This window comes from Aythya marila (assembly GCF_965140915.1).
Source record: "Aythya marila genome assembly, chromosome: 2".
In the NCBI taxonomy this organism is placed as follows: Eukaryota; Metazoa; Chordata; class Aves; order Anseriformes; family Anatidae; genus Aythya; species Aythya marila.
In genome coordinates this window covers 49,079,143-49,101,394 of record NC_139043.1, presented here as the reverse complement: position 1 = coordinate 49,101,394, position 22,252 = coordinate 49,079,143, and positions in this window count along the sequence as shown.

Here is a 22,252-nt window from a genome sequence, read left to right as displayed (position 1 = left end):
GTGGCCTTGTCTCTATTCCACATTGGAAGGGGTCTGACTTGTTGCTGACTGATGCAACTGTCCTTGGGCAGGAGAGATGACCTCCTTCATAGCTGTAACATGTCTTGGTGATAGAGCAGGCTTGCATGAAGCATTTCAATTTATATGTGCTTACATGCACAGTCTCCCTAAGGTAGCATTTCTTATTAATTTGGGGGATCGTAAAACTTCTTCACGTAGGTAAGTTTGCTTTATTTATAGATTAAAATAAATGAAGGGTGCTGGCCACAGCTCCAATTGCTCTTCAGAATATATAACCATCACAAAAGTAAAATAATAATAAAGTAAATTAAATTGTTTCATGATTTATTTCCATCAGCTATAATTTCTAGAGATCCATATTTATGTTTATAAATTTTATCTGACAGATCCTTTGTAGATTAAATAAGGCTCAAGAGTTGCATATAACTCCTATTCATTCATCAGCTTTTATCCCCTGAAGCTGCATGGAATTCTACCGCCCTGTTTTCTTGACAGTTTCTTTCACTGCCCAGCCTTCTTCATACTCACCTAACTTTTTTCAATTGGCTTTTCTTTCTGGCTTCAGAAACTAGGCTTCAAATTTTCCATCCTATTTTCAGAACTTAAATCTGCCATTTGTTTAAAGTAATCTGAAGATCTGAAAGTATATGGAATCACAATGCAGGAAGAGCTGTGAGAGTTGAGTCTATTTGAATGCCAGAATGTGACAAGAAACATCCAGCTGGGTTTGCACTTTTCAGCCTCAACCACAAAAGGATGGCTATCCCGGAGTGTCAGAAAGGTATTTTTGCAGCAATGTACAAAAGTTAGATACCATGAGTGTGTATCATACAATGTATGCAAGTAAGGCTCAGTCTCAGAACACATCAGTTTAGGATATGTTCTCTGTACAATGACTAGAATGAAGGTGTTGCCTGGAGGAAAAGATTGAGAAAGTATATACAATTGGGCAAATGTTTAAGATGCCTTCCTATCTATCTTTATGACTTTGGTAAAATTATTCTAGGCTTCTCAGTTCTCTGTTGTTCCATAGACCACACATTTTATGAGTCACAAAAATGTATTTTACTGAATGAATTTGTTATTTTATGGAAGTAGTAATGTGTGATACTTGATAAATCTAGGAATTTGTTTCTACTTCTTTCCTCTTATATTTACAGTGCTTTAGGAACCTGCCTCTCACCAAGTTAATATGTATGAAATCTCAAGGACAATACCAAAATCTTTCAGTTGTTAGTGTCATGCATTTTACAACTGCTAAGACCATCCTATTCAATAAATCTAATTTGTCTAATCTAAACTGTCCAGCCATGTAATTCTGATAAATTGTTACTATTTGGCAAGAGTGTGACCATATATTTTCTTCAGAGTTGTCTTACATGTGCACATAACTGAGTGAATATTAGGGTCATTCATAGTCCATAAAGTTAAACATATAGACCTGGGAGGGCTTATGAAACTTGAATTCTTGCTAGTGACATCTCTGCAGAAAATCAAAGTTTGAAATTTCTTGACATTAAATCAGCTTATTTTGTCCACCAAATTAAACTGTTTGTAATAGACTGGATGATTTTGCCTGACAAACATTAGCAATTATTCACATATCTTGATCCATCAAACAAACTCTGTTCAAGAGCTAGTTGTTCAGGAACAGTCACATTAGCTGAGGAGTAGCACTGCCATGAGTACACCTGACCTGCTAATCTTTGTCAAATGAAAGTAAAATAAATTAGGTTAAAAAAACTTTAAGTAAAATAAGACTTACTGCTGGAACCACAATATCGCACCTATGCAGTTTCCAGCTTTGAGGTACCTCATATCTAGCCAGTTTGGAGAGTAAGGTGTTTTTTCTATTTTCTGCTTGCCGCAGTCATAATCCAAAATGTAGGTCTCAGCATTAGTGACTGGAAATACACCTATCCATATATCGTATTGAAAGTTTCTCAAATTGAGTCTTCCATCTGCTGTCAATAAAATATTTGTCAATAAAATATTTGTGTTTAATCTTAGGTAGAACAGTGTGAACAGGGATTTAATTTTTGTAAGGAAAGCTTTTTTTTTTTCTTTTTTTTGGTACCTTCCCTCTCTCTCCTCCCCACCCCTTAACAACTTCTACACTGCCTGCTTTCTTTGCTTTCTCTCACCTTGTGTACACATATCTATAGGTTTATGGATGGAAGGAGTTTATGCCCTGGCTGAATTCCTGCATGTAAAAAGGCAAGCTAGAATGAACTTTCTCTGCCTAATTCTAACTAACCTGAAAACAGGAGTTCCTAATGGGAGTGCTGACACAACCTTAACCAAGGCAGTGTGAGCACATTGCTATAATTTATAATGTCAGTCTATATACCAAATGGTTTCTCTATATACTGCATGCTCCACTCAAACAGGAAAGAAGGTACTGCAGTGAATTATTGTGTAATTAATCATTTGACCATGAGGGACTCATTTACTAATTAAAAACGTAAAAAGAGTAAATTGAAATAACCAGTGACTACTAAATCACATCTTTTGACATGTCAGCAGCATTGTAATACATCATAATGTATCAGTCAAAGACATACAAATTCTACATATCCTGTTACCTTTTACTTCAGAACTGCCAAAATCATTCATTATACTTTCAGTGTAGTTCATAGTATTATCCATACAAGTACCATAGCATGCTAAATTGAAATACAAGATACTGCTCAGGTTGATATATGCACATATTAATAGGTAGAAGCATGTGATTCTCTGCTCTGCTAACTTTGCCCACTGTCTCTGAATATATCATAGGGAAATCCTGCTATGACAGGATGTTCTCTGGGAAATAAAACTGTAACTTAGAAGCCTAGATTTCACATCTGTCTAGATATTCCTGACTGTTGTATTTGTGCCAGATGTATCAGATCTATGCTTAGCTACAGCTAGCTAGCTGCTCATGGTTTGGTATACTGGCATGGACTCACTGTTACTGTTAGGTTAAGGTGTTAGGGTGTTTGTCAGACTGTGGCTTGAAGGATTTGACATACTGCACAGCTACAGTGCTAAGGACCATTATCTGTGGAGTGGAGAAGGAGAGCTGGTAGGACACCTGAACCAGAGACATCTCAACCCATCATAAATTACTCAGCTTTCCTGAGTTAGATTAACAACACCCAAATCTGCACAGACTTCAAGTGTACTGAGTTTTAATTCACAAAGTCATTTGAAAAGCATTCAATTTAAAGGTTTAAGAGGTGGTAGTGGGAATTTCTGTGCCTTTTTTTTTTTTAATTGGATGTGAGGGGAAAGAAGATAAAAAATTCATGTTGTTATTAATGTTAACTGAAAAAAACAGCTGCATTGTTAACCTTGAACACTGAAGCTGCATTTACTTTATATAAATATGGAAATCTATGCATCTATGACTCCTAAAAAACTGGGATTGAGAAATACAATTCTGCTTTGAAAGACAGCTTTAAAAATATGCCATTTTTATCTTGGATTTGTTCTTTCAGCCAGAACATATACATCTCATGTTGGTAGAAATAAGGTTTGTTAATATGATTTTATTTAAAATCATAATGGGGAATAGAACTGTATTCTGTCTTTTCCTAAAATAAAAATAAATAAATAAATAAATAAATATTTGCCTAGCTTCAATTAGAACAAATCAATTATTGCATTCACAGGTTAATCATTGAAGAAAATAGATTATTAAGTAATGCAGCTTGCAAGACCTCCATTAATATTGGAACATGGATGAAAAATGTAATATGCCAGTTTAACTTTCAGATCCCAAGCTGAGCTTCCAAACTTGTAGCAGGATTTCTTGTTTTAATTTCCACAATTGGAGAGACAGAGCTACTTCTGAAAGCTAAAATACAGGTGGAACATGCAACAGAATGTGTTTTTTTTTATTTCTTTCCTTCCTTTTATTTTTTTCTCTCTTTAAAAAAAAAAAAAAAAGACAAGCTGGATATTTATAGGAAAGCCACTGTGCTGTTTAATTCGTAAGGCCTGGTGTTCAGAGTCTGTAACAATGTTTTATGTTAGTAAACATGTTGTTTAATAGTTTTCTGCTCTCTCCACTTGTCTTCAAATATTGTGATTTAGATAGAACTCTAATGCACAAGAGCAACTTGTCCCTTGAGCATTATTCAGAATATAAATTAAGTGATATTATAACAGGGCCCTCACTTAGCTCAGCATAATGAATATGAAACATTATGTACTAGTGACCAAGGTCATGGTATGAGAATGAATTACTCTATTAACTTCTCTTTTAAGTAGCATTAGAGATAATAAATGAAGAGATTTAACACAATGCTGATAATATTATTCATGTAAAAGTAGCACACTTTATCTTGCTAAAACAATTAAGATCTGTTTTGAAGATATTTTACACTTTGGAAATATGATGCTTAGAAGTGTTTATTACATGTTGCAGAATGCATCAGCATTAGCCAGTAATGCAGATAATCTGATAAAAATTGGAAAGCTGATTTGTATACTATGCTAATTCAGGATCATCTCTTTGGCTATATGAACTGTCCAAATGCTCCATAAGATTATGGCAAGCTTTAGTAGTGATATTAGATTAAATTTGGTTCTTTTGCTTATAACTTTTTTGTTTTGTTTTTAAAGAAAATTGCATCCATCATTCTTCTCTATAAACCCTCTTTAGCTTCTTGCTAAGTAGTATAAAATATCGTATTTTAAGCCTGGTGTATTACTTTTTTTATCCAGACATATTTAAGCTTCCTCTCTCAGTCATATAGTATATTATTTCAGGGATAGAAAGTTTTATTGTTATTATTGTGATACCTCTGCATCTAAACCATAAAGAGACTTAGTGATTTGCCATGTGTTCCACTGGAAACTCACACGCATTTAGGGTAAATGTAAGAGCCATTGATAAGAGATTACTCTTCAGTTTGCAAGTGACCATGGTGCATGGGAAATTAAATCTTTATTTTGTTTTCTAGTTGTTGCTGTTGTTAGGTTTGTTATTGGGTTTTTGTTTTTTGTAATTTCTCAAATATTTTTCTTTGCTAGTATTGCTATTTTAAAAACATTCTATGAGAAGAAAATGAAGAAAAAGTCAGAAACTCTGACTTGTTGTTTGAGGTAAAATCTGTACTTTATTCAATTGTTGCAAAAAGCAGGAGGGAATCCTGCTGCAGCATGGCTGTGGATGGATGAAGGTAATATTTCATGGATAGTGTGCCCCTGCTGCTAATCCTAAATGTTCTCAAGATTTTTACTCAAAAATATGTATTTTTCATGGAAGACTATAATGCAGAGTTAAGTGCACCACAGACTTATTAAGCTGTCTTGAACAGAATTTAATGGGAAGAACACACATTCTTGGACAGTGCAGCAACCAAGCCTGATCCTGCTTCCAGAGGAATTCAAGGTATTAAATCCTCCTTTTTTTTTTTTTTTTTTTTTTTTTTTTTTTCTTTGTAGGAGAAAGGCTGAGGAGATGAAATACTCTGCTCTGTTTGTGCCCTTCAGTACTATCTCCTGTCTCCCCAGTGACAGAATTCTCAGTAAACTTCCTGTAAGCTTTGTAAACTTCCTCTGGTCAGGTGACACACACATTTATTTTATTATTTTTTTTTTATAACAGAGTAAAGAATAGAATTCTTGCCCACTGTAATTTCAGTAGCAAACAGCATGTATTCTAAATCTAAATTTAGAAAACTCTGATTTATTGTGCATGCTTGCTAACAAGCATATCTGGAAAAAATGTATTTTTTAACGTATACATTTTCTTTGTAGCTCAAAATACTGGTTAAATGCCCCTATTGCTAATCCTACCTGTCAAATACATAGTTTAGGTCACAATTTTCTTGTGTCATTATACTTCACATCTAATTCAGGTTAAATAGTAGTTTGGGGAATTTTCCCACTCTGAATTTTGCTGAAGTAATGTCAGAAAAGATTCTTCCATGTGCATTGTCATAAATACCTGCCAGACTGTTCAGTCAGATTTTTTTTTTTTTTTTTTAAACATTGCTTCCACTGGTGAAGAGCCACAATAGCTAAATTAAAAAAAAAAATAAAAAAATTAAGAGACGGTTTTGTGCATTTGTTGCATTTCAAATTGCAGAAAAATTCTGTCCTATCAGATTATTGTCAAAAGCAGAGGGCCCTGGGGAAACAAGCCATTGTAATTAAGAGTATAACATATCTCTTCAAAGCACAAATTAAAGCCAGGTAAATGAGTGTCCTTGTGCTATTTGTATCAGCTTCTTAATTATGCTTAACATGATCAGTTCAACTGAATCCAGCTTCAATTTTGCAGGTGTAAATAGAACTAAAGTTTCATGGTAAGATCATATTGCACCGTAACTAACAAAATGTTCATGTACATGAATGAAGTGGACTTTATTTAATGAGCCAGGGGACATATGTCCAATAGCTTTGGTGGAAAAGTAATTAAAGTATTAGTTTCTCATGTTTTATGATTAATGTTCTACTTTACATAAGACTGAAAGTCTAAATAAGATCAAGAAAGGCTTGTTGGCATAAATCTTTCATTGCTATGAAGTATAGTCATTATATCTCAGCTAACTCTAATAGAATCCCTAATATCTACGCATGCCTGGAGCCAAAGTAGGTCATCTCATGAGCTATTGCATTAAATTTTATTATTTAAATTTTAAGTGATTAGTTCAGCACTTAAAAGCTTTGGGAAGAATTAGGTTACTCTTGTCTCTTTATCCATAAGCAAACTGACATGCAGATGGACACTGAGAAGACTTGCTCTGTGTTTTCTTCCAAGGCTTTCATCAAAGTAAAACACTTTTTTTTTTTTTTTTTTTTTTTTTTTTTAACCCAGTTGTTAATTTCAGCATTAGAGTGGAACTGCAACATGTGGAAAATTCACTTGTGATGAGAGCATCCTTTTCTGATTTTGAAGACGTTTGCCTGCAGCCTTAGAATAGACTTTAAGAACACGTGTTAGGTAAAGGCAAAGAAAAAAAGCTGATGCTTTGCCTAGATCTGGACTTAGGTAAAAAAAATGAAATGGGAAATGGTCTGATCCCAGCAAAGTCAAAAGGATTCTTCTTATGTTAATCATAAGGGATGGAATTTTTCCCTCACGTACGAAGAACAATTCAGAAATAAATGGGTATGATTTAATTAATTACAAGCTCAGTTACTTTTTGAGTTTGTTTACTCATGCTCATAAAGACACAGAATGTGCTGTAATTGAATTATATGTGGTTCTATATAGTTAGAGTACTGTTAGGAAGGCCTATTCTGCTGGTCAGGTTTCCTCAGGGTTCCACTGAGGTTTCTATTCTTTTAATTTGTTAGATTTTCATTCACAGCTTCATATTAATTTATGCACCATGCTGAATACGAATAAGTTACCTGATAAAGGTGCAAGGGATTTTTAACTTTATGAAGCTGAACTTTATGACCAATACTGAACTGATGGCTGAGTTGAATCCTTATCCAGAATTCTGATTCACTATACTACATTAGCAGTCAGGAACCTCATGTGTGCTGTTGCACTAGTGAGGCAAAGATCACTTTCACTATACAAAGCCTTTTATTTTAGAAATGATTACAATATAGCCTTTGAACAGTGATCCACTAATAGTTTGATTCTGTTTCCTGCAAACATGGTGCTTGGCGAAACAGCGTCTTCTGTGTTGTAGAAATAAATTGTAGAAGTAGGTGGAAAATTAGAAGAAGTGAAGTAGAATTGTAGAAGTAGGTGGAAAAGAAGTAGGTGGAGTTCTGAAAACAAGAAGAACTGAAACACATTCAAAACATTTTGTCAAAAAATAGGCACAAAATGCAATGCTCCATATGAACTGAATGGGTGTGGTATCATTCTGTGGGTTGTCTTAACAGCAGTACTTGGGTCTGCCCTTACAGTGCATCTTTTTATACACAACAGAATCACACCAGGCCTTTTAATATAATAAAAGGGCAAGTGCCCTTTTTGTCTCAGTCTCTGCTGTGGCAGTGGCTAAACCCACAGAAACAGTCTGATTTGGACAGAGAAGTTCAGAAGAAAAGGTTGTATAAAGGGACTGACCAAGGTCATCTCAGAATTAGCAGGACTTTATACTTACCTTCACATTTTCATGCCGCTATAATGATGCCTAATTTTAATAGAGGAAATATTCAATATTTAAAAAGATCTGCATAGGAAACAGGAGAATGTTGCTTTTATTTATTGTTTTAATTTGCTATATAATACATAGAGAGTATACAGAGTGCCTAAAAGATTTTTTTTCTATGACATTGTTATACTTAGGGATGCCATCATTATCTGTAATTCCTACTGTACTCCTTCTGTGGTAATTCTTCCAATTGCTGATATCTGAACAATAAACAATATCTGTTTTTTTCAGTTACATATATTAAATCCTGTTGATCCTTCTTCATGTGTAAAACCAGTATTATTTATTTAAAAAAAATAGTAAAATCCTATTAATTTTTGCATTGTGAGGGAATAAACAGGGAATGGACTACTTGTGTCTTTACTTTGAAATGTATACCTTTCTGAAACTTGTTTCTTATTTTGTATAAAAGAAAATGTTATCTCAACTGCCGTTACTTGATAAATGTGTGTAAAGCAATGGTTTAAAAACACTTTTGCTAATCATGAAGGAATGTGAAAGTATTTTCCTTTTATTTCCTAGTCAGAAACATTTTGGTGGATAACTAGAACCAGATAATGCTCGTAACTTCTAGCTAGACTTGATCTATAGCTCTCATTGAGTCAAGTCTGAAGAAAAATAGTTCAATACTTTAAAAGTAATTAAGACCTTTATCTGAAAAACAGTTATATATGTGCTTAATTTAATGCATGTAAATAATCCAATTGACTTAAATGGGAATATTCATATGCATTGTTAGGCACAATTTGCAGGATCAGGAAGTAAAATTGTCCATTTTGTGCAAAGTGTTGTATAAATTTTCTGTGTTTTTCCCATGTGTTTTGGCATGTTTTAGCATAAGTTTTCCGTATACTCAGAGTATCTAAATTCAGGGATCCAGTTTGGCATCTGCCACTTACATGATTACACTGAAGTCCAAAAATATGAAATGAGTGTCTCAACATTAAGATGTTCTCATTTCCAGGACAATCTAAATCCTTGCTTTGGGAAACATAAGCCTAGGACCATGGTGAACCAGCAACACCTTCTGAGACCAGCTTTTGGAGTCTCTTAAAGCTATAGAAGTTTTTCTATTGACTGCATTCCTTTAATTTCTGTCTAGGTTTCCTGATTTAGTAGCCTATCAACTGTGTAACTTTCCTTCCTCATTATGTACGTAGTATGTGATCAGATACTTAAGTTTGTAATCATTACTTTTTATACATAAATCACATAAATACGGTGTATTTCAAATTCTAAACTGTAGTGTGCTTTTTTTTGTTTGTTTGTTTCTGAAAACAGTGTAAAATATAATGGGCTGCCTGTATGATTTTCATAAAAGAGGAAAAATAAAAAAAAAGAAACAAACACAAATACAAGCCTTCTAGACCATTCAGCAATAGTAAACATTCTTTACACCTTTTCTAAATTTTCTATAAACTTGCAAGTTTATTAAATTGTATTGTTTTTTTCAAGCATAATTGACATGGTGACAATTACCTATATGGTATGTTGCCCTTTGCTTTGGGTATGCAACACTAAATTTAGGAGCTGAGAAAATAAAAGGAATGAAATTGTGTCTAATTCAAAAAATCAAAGCCAACAAAAATTAAATGACTTTAGGTTCAGCTTTCCGATCTGTATCTTTACCTATGTGTTAGCTTTGGCATCTGTATTTAGTAGTAGTTAGTATACTTGATTTCTGACCAGTATGTTGTAAGGGAGTCTTCATACTGAGCAGTAAATAAATAATGAACTTCTGTAAGGTTTAAAAAGTTAGTCATAGAAATGCTCGAACAATCAGGTAAATAGACTTTGCAAAGTTGAATTTGAATGAAAATGTCTTTTGTTTTTGTATAGTTTAGGTACTTTCATTTGGTTGACCAGTGCAAAATGGCAGCAGAATATTGTCCCTTTCTTACATCTACATCAGATTTTTCTGAAAAATTGTCACTCTTTATGAGAGTTATCAGAAAGTAATTGAGTGTTGGGGAAAAAATGTTTAAAAAAGAAAGTAGAGAATATCCTCATTAGAGGCTGCATCAAAATTTGTGCATTACAAGTATTTATGTGAAAACCTATGATGTCCTCACTCTGACTAAAATTTACAGTTGTCTTGTAAAGAAGCAGTTATACAACATGAACTACAGGTGACCAAAATAAGAAAACAGTGAAATAGAGGAATATTTTTAAATACTTCATATATATGTATATGTATATATGAATAAGTTGTAATTAGGTAATCAAAAATATAACATAAAATGCACGATGTCAGGACAATCCACAATGCCCTGATGTTTATTATCATTGATGTTGTGGTTTATTCCTGGCAGGCAGCTAAGCATCACACAGCCACATGTTCACTCTCTCCAGGTTGGATAGGGGAGAAAATTGTAAAAGTGCAACAACTCATGGGTTGAGATAACGACAGTTTACCAAGTAAAGCAAAAGCTGCATACACAAGCAAAGCAAACCAAGGAATTCATTCACTACTTTCCATTGGTAGACAAATGTTCATCCTCTTCCAGAGAAGTACGGGCCATCACGTGTAATGGTTCATGGGAAGAAAAATGCTATCTGAATGTCCCACTCTTCCTCCTTTTTTACCCTGGCTTTTATTGCTGAGCATGATGTCATATGATATGGAATATCCCTTTGGCCAGTTTGGGTCAGCTGTCCTAGCTGAGTCCTCTCCCAACATATTGTGAGCCACCAGTCTCTTTGCTGGAAGGGCAGTACAAGAAGCAGAAAGTTGTTAGCTCTGTTAACTAAAACCACCATTGTGTTATCATCGTTATTTTCCCCCAAAATCCCAAGCACAGCACTGTGTGACTCTCTTAAAAAGAAAATTGACTTGATCCCAACCAAAACCATGACAACTGATTTGAGTGTTGGGATGTGTCAAGGAGAGAAAAGGTCATGTGGCAAATGCTGTGAGGCAACATGCATAGTTACAGATGTAGAAAACATGCTCAACTAGTACATTCTTGATATTTCCACTAAGAATAGCAAGCACATTGATGCCTATTGTGTCACAGCCTGAGTCATAATATTCCAGGCATTCTGCTTATCTCCATAACACTTTTTTTTTTTTTTTACAGTAAACAAAGCCAAAAATCTTTTCTTTAGGTGTACATTATTGTCCTGTTTTCAGCTAGGATAGAGTTATTTTTCCTCCTATTAGCTGGTACGGTGCTGTGTTTTGGATTTAGGATGAGAATAATGTTGATAACACACTGATGTTTTAATTGTTGCAGAGCAGTGCTTACACTAAGCCAACTTCTTATGCCACCCTGCCTGCAAGGAGTCTGGGGGTGCATGAGGAGATGCAAGAGGACAGAACCAGGGCAGCTGACTCGAACTGGCCAAAGAGGTATTCCATACCCTATGGTGTCATGCTGAGCAATTATTAAGGGGTGGCTGGCTGGTGTGGGGGGGGTTCTGCTTGGGACTGGGCTGGGCATCGGTCAGCAAGTGGTGAGCAATTGCACTGTGCACCATTTGCTTTGTACACATTATTATTATTACTGTTACTATTATTATTACTTATTTTCTGTCCTGTTAAACTCTCTTCATTTCAACCTGCAAGCTTACTTTTTTTTTTTTTTTTTTCCAGTTCTCTCCCCCATCCCACTGAGGGGGTGGGTGAGCAAATGGCCGTATGATGCTTAGCTGCTGTCTGGGTTAAACCACAATTATGAAGAATATTTAGTCATTGTATTTTCTCCAGAATATCAAAGGATTAAAAAAAAAATAAAAAGAACTTAATTCATATTCCCAAATGGAATTTTGTAGGTTTAGTCCTTCAAGTGTTGGCCTATGCTTATTTATAGTATACACAGTTATTTATATATAGATCATAGTTTTAGCCTCTATTTTAGTTTACATGGTTAAGCTATGCTCCTTTCAGTAGAGTTACTGGGAAAACTGATGTATACTCCTTCTTTAGAAAACTAACAAAGCTGAAGAGGTTAGGATATACCTTTTATTCTTCAAAAGTAACCATGTGAAAATTAATTGACTGGATATGTAGTTAACACTAATATTTTGCCTCTTTCCACAGAAATATTGATGCTGAGGTTTGCAGGGTGAAGATTTTTTAAAGCATTGTCTGTATGTCCTGAGTCATGGCACTGTCTGTCTGCAAAGCATGGAAAAATCTTTCTGTGCTGTTGCTGCCACTTGGTAAGGCAAGCACAGAGGGCAAAGCACATTTGCTTCTGCCTCAACTACTGCAGAACACAGACACATGATGCTGAGTGCATGGGCTCTGTGTGTTATAACTGAACATATTTAAATGTAGCCTTTGGCCTTGGGAATGGATTCTTTGAGCCCTGTGTTTCAGCCCTCCTTGGTCATATACAGTGCTAAGCATAATTTCATCCACAGTATTTCATCTGGAAACAAATGAAGCATTTTAACTTTAAATAAATTGTAATAATATTCTGAAAAAAAATCCTTAAAAGTATTTAAATATTTTCATTAGGTTGACATTTTTCTGAAATAATAATATTTTTCCATTGGAAAATATGAACTCAGTTGTCAATCAGGAATTGTTGTACCATTTGCTTTGGTTATGTTGAAATGTTTTACTTTCATTTCTATGTTGAATTTAAATTAAAAAAAAAAAAATCTCCATTACACCTTTGACTTCATTAGCTTGAACGATCCCTGAGTTTCGACTTCTTATCATTTTAAGTACAAGCAACATTTTAAATATATTTTTTTAATTCTTCCAAAAGACAAGTTATACATTTAAGTAGATCTCAGTATTATATTAATTTATTTTGACAATGACAGTAAAGAATGCATCTGAAATATTAAGATAATTTGGTTTCCTTTTTTCCAGGTGAAGGTCTAAGGGTGAGTCAAGTTATGTGTGGAGATAGAAAACTCTGTTAAAAAATAGAATACTGATTCTGAAGGGATTTTAGTGTTTCCAACAATTTTCCAAAACCTGCAGCCTTGTATTTAAATTGGAAAAAATAAAATCTACAGCTAATAACACTGTTCAAGGTAGACCAACAGAGAATTTATATTGTTCACAGCTTGTCAACAACAGATTTTTTTTTTTTTTAATATTTTTTTATATTTTTGGTTTTGGTTAAATTACAAGATGAAACAACTGGCCTCTCCCGACTCTTAATTATTCTTTTCCCCATTCCTTTATAGAACATATAGAGATTCTCTTTTCAATTAATAGAAAAATAAGCTTCTATTGTTATCCATCATTAGCTTGCAATTAGAAATTGCAATAGAAGGGCTTTATTTTTGCTTGCTTTATTTCTAAATTAGGAGAAGAAGAGGAATAAAGACATAACATGAAAATGTTTTTATAGGTTATGCTTTTTTTCAATATACACTTTTCCACACTTTTCCAATGTTTATATTTATTTTTATTTTCAGATGGAACTGATGCAATATTTTCATCACCAACCTTGTAAAAAATAAGGTAGTATGTTCTGAAAAGCAGGGAACGTAAAACACTTTTGCCTGAAGTAGGAGAAAAAACAGTTAATTTCAATCCCGATGACAGTTTCTCGGTGAACAATAGTCTCCCAGAATTGACATGGAGAAGTAATGAATGAATGAAAGGAGAACTGAGTCACAGCTGCACTTTGCAATCACTTTAGAACATCTACACTCTTCCAGCCAAAATACTATTAATACGTGTGTCAGCACAGTGAGTGAATCTCATAGTGTGAATGCATTGGAACAGTTCAGGAAAGAAAATGAAGAATATCCTCAGGGACAGACTTCTTTTTCTCTGAGAGACTCTTCATTATTCAGGCATTGTGATACTTTTCCTTTATTTGTGTAAAGATTAAATTGCACATGATTTCTAATGTTTCTGCTACTCCAACTGTCATAGGTCGATGACCTTCATGGAAGTGAGATAATAGATACATCGTCTGTTGTTTGAGCAAGTGCTGTTCTTCCACAGCCCAGTACTTTTCTATTGTTATAACTAGAAAGCAATTAAATAAAAATACAAGAGAAAGTTTCTCGAGTATCTTTAGTATTTCATATATGTCCTTATGTGACCACCATTCAACATTTATATGGGGTATTTAATGTTATAATGTTCTAGAAGCATACGCTGAAACTCTTCTGAATGGTTGAAACAACAACTTAGTGAGATGTCCATGTGTATTCAGGAACAGTTGCTGGGAAGAAGCCCTCCATTGTTTGAAATCTGTAATCCAGACTTGTAATTGATGCATTTGTCCTCACATGTGTTACTATGACTGCTCAAGTCCTGTCCAAATCACTTATTTTCATAGTGCTTCACACCCTGATTAGAGAGAAAGAAAAAAAAAGTTGCTGTCTCTGCACTGCAGTTAAATTGCATAAAAACTATATGTTATATGCACTTTAAAGTGATTTTCATATAGAATAGAAATTACATTTTCACTTAAAAAACAAACAAACAAACAACAAACAAAAACAACAAAAAAACATACCTGACAATCATTTTCAGCTCATCTATCAATGATAATCAAATCAAATCAAAGTTCGACATTTTTTTGTCCCTTGTTAAAATGAGCAAGCTTTATCTTTTGGTTAGGATCGACCAAGTTGTCTAACTGAGCATATCAGGACTACAGCGGTATTTCCATGAATGTGTAAGATGCTTGACATGTCACAGTTGCTGTACAGAATACTGTAGAATCTTGCAAAAGGCAAACCTCCTCTACAAGAAAGTGTATTCTATAGTTGGTGTACTCTATTCACTTTTTTTTTTTTTTTTTTTTTTCAATTTGATATGTTGATCATGTCCCTTGATTTTTCCCATCATGAACAATTGATTCCTCCAACTGTTTTGGAAGAACATTTAAAATGTATGTTTTAAAATATTAGATATGCCTGGCCTCTTAAGACTTTATAAAACATGAAACAGAAGGAATGGAAACAGCTTTCTTTCAATTTTTCCATAATCAACTTCCTTGATAGCACTCTGCAAGTGATGCATTGCTTTTGTTATGGATATTGAAGAAAGGTCAACTTAAAACAGGATAAAAAATGTTGGGAAATGAATGTATGGATACCCTGGAATTGGCTGTGAGAAAGGTAGAGAGATAAGGAAAATAATCACTCACATTTGCAATCCTGGCAAGGGCTTGGTACATGGACTTTACACTTTCATTTCACTACTACTTCATAGCCACATATCCTCTGTCACAAATCCATGGTCCTTTCAAATATTTACAAGATATTTCAAATCTTGTAAAGCATGTTACAGTGGGAGAAGACACAACTAGTTTCCTTCTAATATTGACTGCATGTAAACCAGCATACACCTTTGATACACCTTTTACCCTCCCTTTATATCAAAATGGTCATAAGACAGATATTAGCTAACTGTTTTTTCAATATTACCTTTTTGTAAATCTCATTTTTATTAAAATTAGTTTTTAATAACAACAACAACAAAATAGCTATTTGGATGCTAAACAGAATGATTTTCAGTTCACTTAACTGTAGGAAAAAGGAAGCTGTTAAATCATAAAGTGCACTGCAAATTTATATAGTTTATTCATTTTTTAGCAACTGTACAATTATGCTAGCAATTAATAACTCAGAATTAATTTTCTACTGATTCACACCCTTTTCAAAGTCAAATACTAGATTTGACTAGATTTTTTCATTATCATTTGAAAAATTCAATACTAGGTGATGAAAGCATGTTTTGACTTGAGCATCATTCTGGTATCTTTACAATTAAAGTATTAGCTTAAGATTTTAGTTTTTCATCTGGTGTTATGTTTTCATTACATTTAGACATCGGGTTGCATATTCCTAAAGCAGTCTGGCTTTAGGAAAAGTCATTTAAATTTAATGCAACCTTTTTGTTGATTGTAGGTATCCCACTAGGTTACCTCTAGGTTTAGACACTGCAAAAGTGTGAACAGTGGTTTTGTTTCTCAAATGCATAATATAGGGTTGTTTATTGAATCAACTGCTAGAACTGTATTCAGGATATGGCAGATAAATGTAATAATGGCAGTTCCGTAACAATAAAAAAGTGATTGTGATTGATATTTATAGACAGAGCATCTAAAATATAGCTGAGGATTCAATCTGTCTGAAAAAAATGAAGCAAAATAGCTAAGTCTATTCAACTTGTTTATAGTGTTGCAAAGACAGGATTCAGTCTTTGTATTCTGTTCAAATCCAGGAAATAGGATTTGTGTTAACTTGTACAAGCATTGCCCAAGGCAAAATTCTGCACAATGCTGCTGGGAGTTTATTTGTATCTGGCCTTCATGTGACTGCTGCTTTTTAGCCATCTCTTCTGAGTCTTTCAGCACTGAACATGTTTACGAAGTGGCAGAGGCACTTCAGAGATATATGTGGAAAATCTCTGTTTAGGTAAACTGCATTCATATCTCTGCAGTCTTTTTGGAAAACTTCACTTTTTAAGTTTGAAAACTCATCAGGTTGATTCTTGTAACCCTCAGGTACAACCTTCAGGTCTCATGAAAAAAAGCTGTCTAGCACAATCCCTTTTTTACTGAATAAGTGAAAGACTCTTGTAGGAAATTTATATGTGGCAAAGATGCAATAAATTGACTCAGCCAAACCTTGCTAATGTATCTTATCCCACCTTTGGAAGTTTCAATGAACCATAGATGCTGGAATATGAAGGAATGCTGAGATTAATTTTAAATAGCATCCAAATTCTTTACACTAGAGATCAGGGGAACCTAACTGCATTGGCATTAATTTATGCCTGTCTTCTTCTTCCCAGGTTAAATTCTTATGAATGTTACTATTATGCTAGTTAGACTTGCTTGATTTTGAAAAAAAAAAAAAAAAACACAACACATTTCTCTTTACTGAGGGAAAGCAGAACATCATTTGCCAAGAAAACAGTTACATACCTTATACCATGAATTATGATATCATTAACATTATCTGCCTGTCATGTGTTGACCTTGGCTGGCTGCCAGACTCCCACCTAGCTGCTCTCACTCCTCATCATCAACAGCACAGGGAGAGAGAATAAATTGAAAAACTTGTGGGCTGAGATAAATATAAGGAGATTCACTCACCAGTTACCACCACAGGCAAAACAGTCTCAAGTTGGCAAAAATAATTTAATGTATTACCAGTAAGAGTACATTTCAGATGGTGAGAAACACAGACAAATTAAAACGCCTCCTCGTTTTTTTTTAGCTCAGGTTCAACCTCAGTCCTTTACTCCTGTACCTCTCCACTGAGCAGCATGTTAGGCCAGGGAATGTAGGTTGTGGTCAGCTCATAACTGTTTGTCTCTGCTTCTCCTTCGTGCTTACACTTTCCTCTTTCTACAGCATGGAGTCCCTCCCCATGGGCTGCAGTCCTTCATGAACTGCATGAAGCTCCAGCTTCCTTCCCAGGGGCTACGGGGTGATCTCTGCTGGGGTGTTGTAGCACCTTCTCCCCTACTTCTCTCATGTTGGTGGCTGTTTTTTACAAGTTTTTCCTGACTTGCCACTGCCAAGGAGCATTTTTCTCTTTCTGAGCTCCACTTTCCCAAGGGCACTTGTAGCTGAGGGGCTCAGCTGTGGCCTGTGGTGGAGTTTTGGAGACAGCTGGAAATGGCTGTGTCTGGCAAGGGACAGCCCTGGCCTCACCTCACAGAGGAGCCTGACAGCCCTACTGCCAGCACCTCACTACAGACACCCAATACACTACCTAACAGGTGTGCTCCTTGCACTCTGCTTTTATTTAAAAACTAAAATATGCAAGACCTTAAGTTTGTGAAGGAAAACTTGTAATTTAATACCTCGGATTTCAAAGAAACTGAAAAACTGCCTTGTAGAAATGTGGACTACTGTAAGAACAATACTCAGGACTCTGACTATGTGGCTCTGGAGTTTGATAATGTTCTAGGATGCCAGAAAAATCCAGTTTTATTTCTACAGATTGAATCATTTGGCCACAGTCAGGAAGCCAACATTACTTTTTGGTTTCAGCACTCCAGCGATTTATTTACTGCTTTTTTTTTTTTTTTTTTTTTTTTTTCCCCGTTGTTGTATTGTTTGTGATATTATTTTTTTTTCTCCTCCAAAATGCCCAAATCATTGTATTCCTGGCTACACTGCCTTCACTTCATAAGGGAGATAAAGCAACTACATCCTCCTCATGTAAAATAAAAGTCCTGAGAATGCTGGAGGAGAGAAGTGCAGGCAGAGCTGTCAGACTGCCATGAGCTGAGCAGCAGCTCTGACGTGGTGAGTTAGGTTGTTCCTCTCTTTCCTAAGAGCCCTCATGATTCAAAGGAAAGTGCAGAGCAGGATGATGCCCTTACTGGTTTCTTAAGCTGCATGCCAGAAAGAGCCTCAGCCCTGGAGTGGGCTGGTGCAAGGTGAGTGCACATTCTTCAAAGAGGTAAATCTATGTCCACACTACTGTTTCCAGTTTTGGGGTGCTACTTCATGTATGGAAATCCCCCTGATGCTTTTGTTGTTGATTATGATATTTTTTGTTTAAGCGATGTGAAAAAATGACAGACCTTTGTCAAAAGTGTTGTTTTTCCAAGGTGAGTTTGAGTGTCTGTGTTGCAGAGGCTGGCAGTTTGCTGGAATAGGATAGGGTCCGTATTCAGTGCAACCTATGTCTGTACAACTTTACTATATTATTATTTCTTCCACTGTCTTAGACCTTGAAAGGAGTTTAATGGATCACTTTGCAGGGAAACATGGGAGCAAGATGGTGTAAAGAGTGTCAAGGGAACAGGTATGAAACAGGTAACAGAACTGACATTGATGTAAGTGTGGGAGCCTGTAGAGCTGAGTCAGAAGATGCAATGGGATTTATCTCTCATCATAAAAATATGTAACAAAATGCCCAGTAAATTTTTATATGATGTCCATTTGTTGTACTTCATGAAAGTGTAAATAATAATAAAATACTCCATATTTGTAACAGAATATATAGGCATTGAAGGGAATAGAACAGCGGCAGATTTGAACTTACTAAAAGGGGAAAACATGCGATTAGATCCATGGAACTCGTTGCTATAGGATGCCACCAAAGATAACCTTCATTGAACAACCAGTTAGTTTTATTGTTAATAAAATACACAAATTTGTCTAGCTAATGTGTACAGAAAACATCTGTAAGGAGTTAAATGTGTTTCAAGACTTAATGTTTTGGTAACTAGATCATCTACTGTTGAGACCTGCTAGAGAAGGCAGATCCCACTGATAAATGTATTTTTCATTACTGTACAACAGATCAGTTGCCGAGATTTAATTCAGTGTAGCTCATATACCTGTGATGTACTTAGACATGCATGCTGCAGTATATGAATTAGCAATACTGCCATTTAGCAGAGTCAAAATGGTGTGGCACTCCATCAAGTCTAGCTGTATCATTTGTATCTAGTTGTATCATTTGACATGAATTGCCTCAAAACATTTATAACTTCCAAAACTGTGCAGGCTTTACCCAGAAATCACTATGTTTCAAGTGATCATTAAAATATATGAAACATGTAAGCTACCAGCAAAATAAATAGAAAATTGTGTGGAAATTTTCTAAGAAGAATGTACCATTTGAAGCTTCTTTCTTAGGATGTGGAGTTTCATTTGCACTGCTTTTTCACAAGTTGCAGTATTTAGTCATCAGTAAGTTTTTCAAAAATAAGGGTTTTATACTTATTATAAGTATGCATATAATACTTAAACTCTTAGGGAAACATATGGTGCAAATCTAATGTAGATTAGCATTGATCAGCAGTAGCAGGCTATAACGTCATTAACTCATTTAATTCATAAAACTGATATGGTTTTAAAGTAAAAGAGGGTAGAATTAGATTGGATATTAGGAAGCAATTCTTCATAATGAGGGTGGGAAGGCACTGGAGCAGGTTACCCAAAGAAACTGTGAATGCACCATCGCTGGAAGCATTCAGGGCCAGTTTGGATGAGGCTGTGAGCAACCTGATCTAATGAAAGATATCTCTGCCCATTTCAGAGGCTTGGAACCAGATGATCTTTAAGGTACTTTCCAACCCAAACCGTTCTATCATCTATATTAGGTTGAGATTGTATTGTTCAGAATGTGTTCTGAAATTATACGTGCAGAGCATGAAGGAAATGGATTACTATATTGTCTTTTGAGGAGTATTCAAACAGATTATGAATGATGAAGCTTTGGCTTCTGAAACCTCAGAAATCCTTTCTGGGGAACTACTAGTTTAGATGATGGAAACTTAATGGAGTGTGGGGGGGGAGAGGCGAGGAGAAGGTGTCACTAATTTGCTATCACATCAAATAGGGAAGGAATTGCCAAATATTGAGACTTTCCTAAATTTTATTGTGTATACATTTGTGTGTGTCTATATAGAAATGTTGTGTACATACATATGTGTATATATATATTGTGTATATATATATATGCTAAGTACTAAGTTACTGATACCCTTAAAAATTTTAAAGTACATGAAGTAGGTGGGCACTGGGGCTAAATATTGTATTTTTCTTAATATCTACCAAAATTTACTGCCTAAGTACAGTCTTCTGTGTATTATTATTTTTTTTTTTTGCCTCTGCAACGCATGCTGAAAGGGTTCCGGTTCTGGTCCACATGGTGGTCCAATGCACCTTCGTAGCAATGAAGGCCAATAAGATCCTGGTCTGCACAGGATCTAGTAATGCAGGAGCATTACTAGAAGAGATACAGGTGCGATCATCCCACTGTACTCAGCACTTCTCAAGCCATATCACAAGTACTGTGTCCAGTTCTGGTCCTCACAGTTCAAAACAGGCCTGAATAGACTCGAGAGGGTCCAGAGGAGGGCCATGAAGATGACCAAGTAGCTTGAGCACCTCTTCTGTGAGAAAAGACTGAAGGAATTAGTTCTTTTCATTAGTTCTTCATTTGGAAGAGAATGTTCAGGGAGGACTTCATCAAAATATTCCAGTACTTAAAAGGGCTGCTACAAAAGACATGGAGGCTCTTTCTTCACAAGGAGCCACATGAGGAAGACAAGGGCCAATGGGTACAAGTTTTACTGGGAGAGGTTTCATCCTGATATAGGATTTTTTTTTTTTTTTTTTAACAGTGGAAACAATCACTTGAACTACCTCCACAGGGGCACAGTGGAATCCCCATTGCTGAAGATTTTCAAGATGCAAGTGGGCAGAATGCTAGATAATCTCATTCAGGCTCCCCTTTACTCACAAAAAGTTGGTCCTGATGATCTTTTGAGGTCCGTTCCAACCTGGGCTGTTCTGTGATTTTGTGATTCTATGACCCTATGATTCAATGTTACTAAACCCCCAAATCATTGCGGGTTTAGTAACTGAATAGTAACTGAAAGATAGAATATTTAAAGACACAGTTAAACATCCTTCCTTGATCAGGACCTCAGACCATCTTCATGCTCACTTTCTTCTATCCTGCTAATAGTACATTATAATTTCCAGCCCTGGAAAAAAAGTCCTCCACCTCAAGGCCTTGATCTAGTCTCTTTTTGTCCTGGACACGGAGGAATGCAACAAATAATTTTATCTGGAAATGATCATTAATAATATAAAGTGCATGACTATTTTCCCCCCTCAAAAGCCATTGCCAGTTCTCACCCCTTTACCACTTCCCTTCTGTGCTTTGGAGTATTCCTCTTGTGAGTTTGTTTCCATTTGTAAGACAGGGGTAGATCCTATGTAGACATTAGACACCTAAAATAACACCCTGCTTCTGCCACCTGCAGAAGCATATATATATATGCTTCTTGTCATTTTCTTCCTAAACCAAAAATATTTCCAGATGGATTAACCCTCCTTGGATGATCCTTGAATGAAACATGAATTTTGCCTTGATTACTGTCTTGCTAATCACATATTTCCTTGTCATGCTAGCATGTGAAGGTCAGTTTGCTCCTTATTCTTTGTTATGTGATTGTACATGTTTGTAGTTGCTCCTAGATGTAGGATGCAGAATACGTTTTTGTGGATTTAAACCTGCTTTGCAGAATCCCAAATAACTGTATAATATGTAATGACCATTTTAGTGTATGACAGTAACTTAAAGCAGAAGCTGAGCCTGAGCAGGAAGGATACCTTCTAGCAACCCAGATGAGCTCCTTTCCAGCCAGCTCTGTAATACTTTGCCACCAAAGCCCAACTGTGATTTTTTAGAAG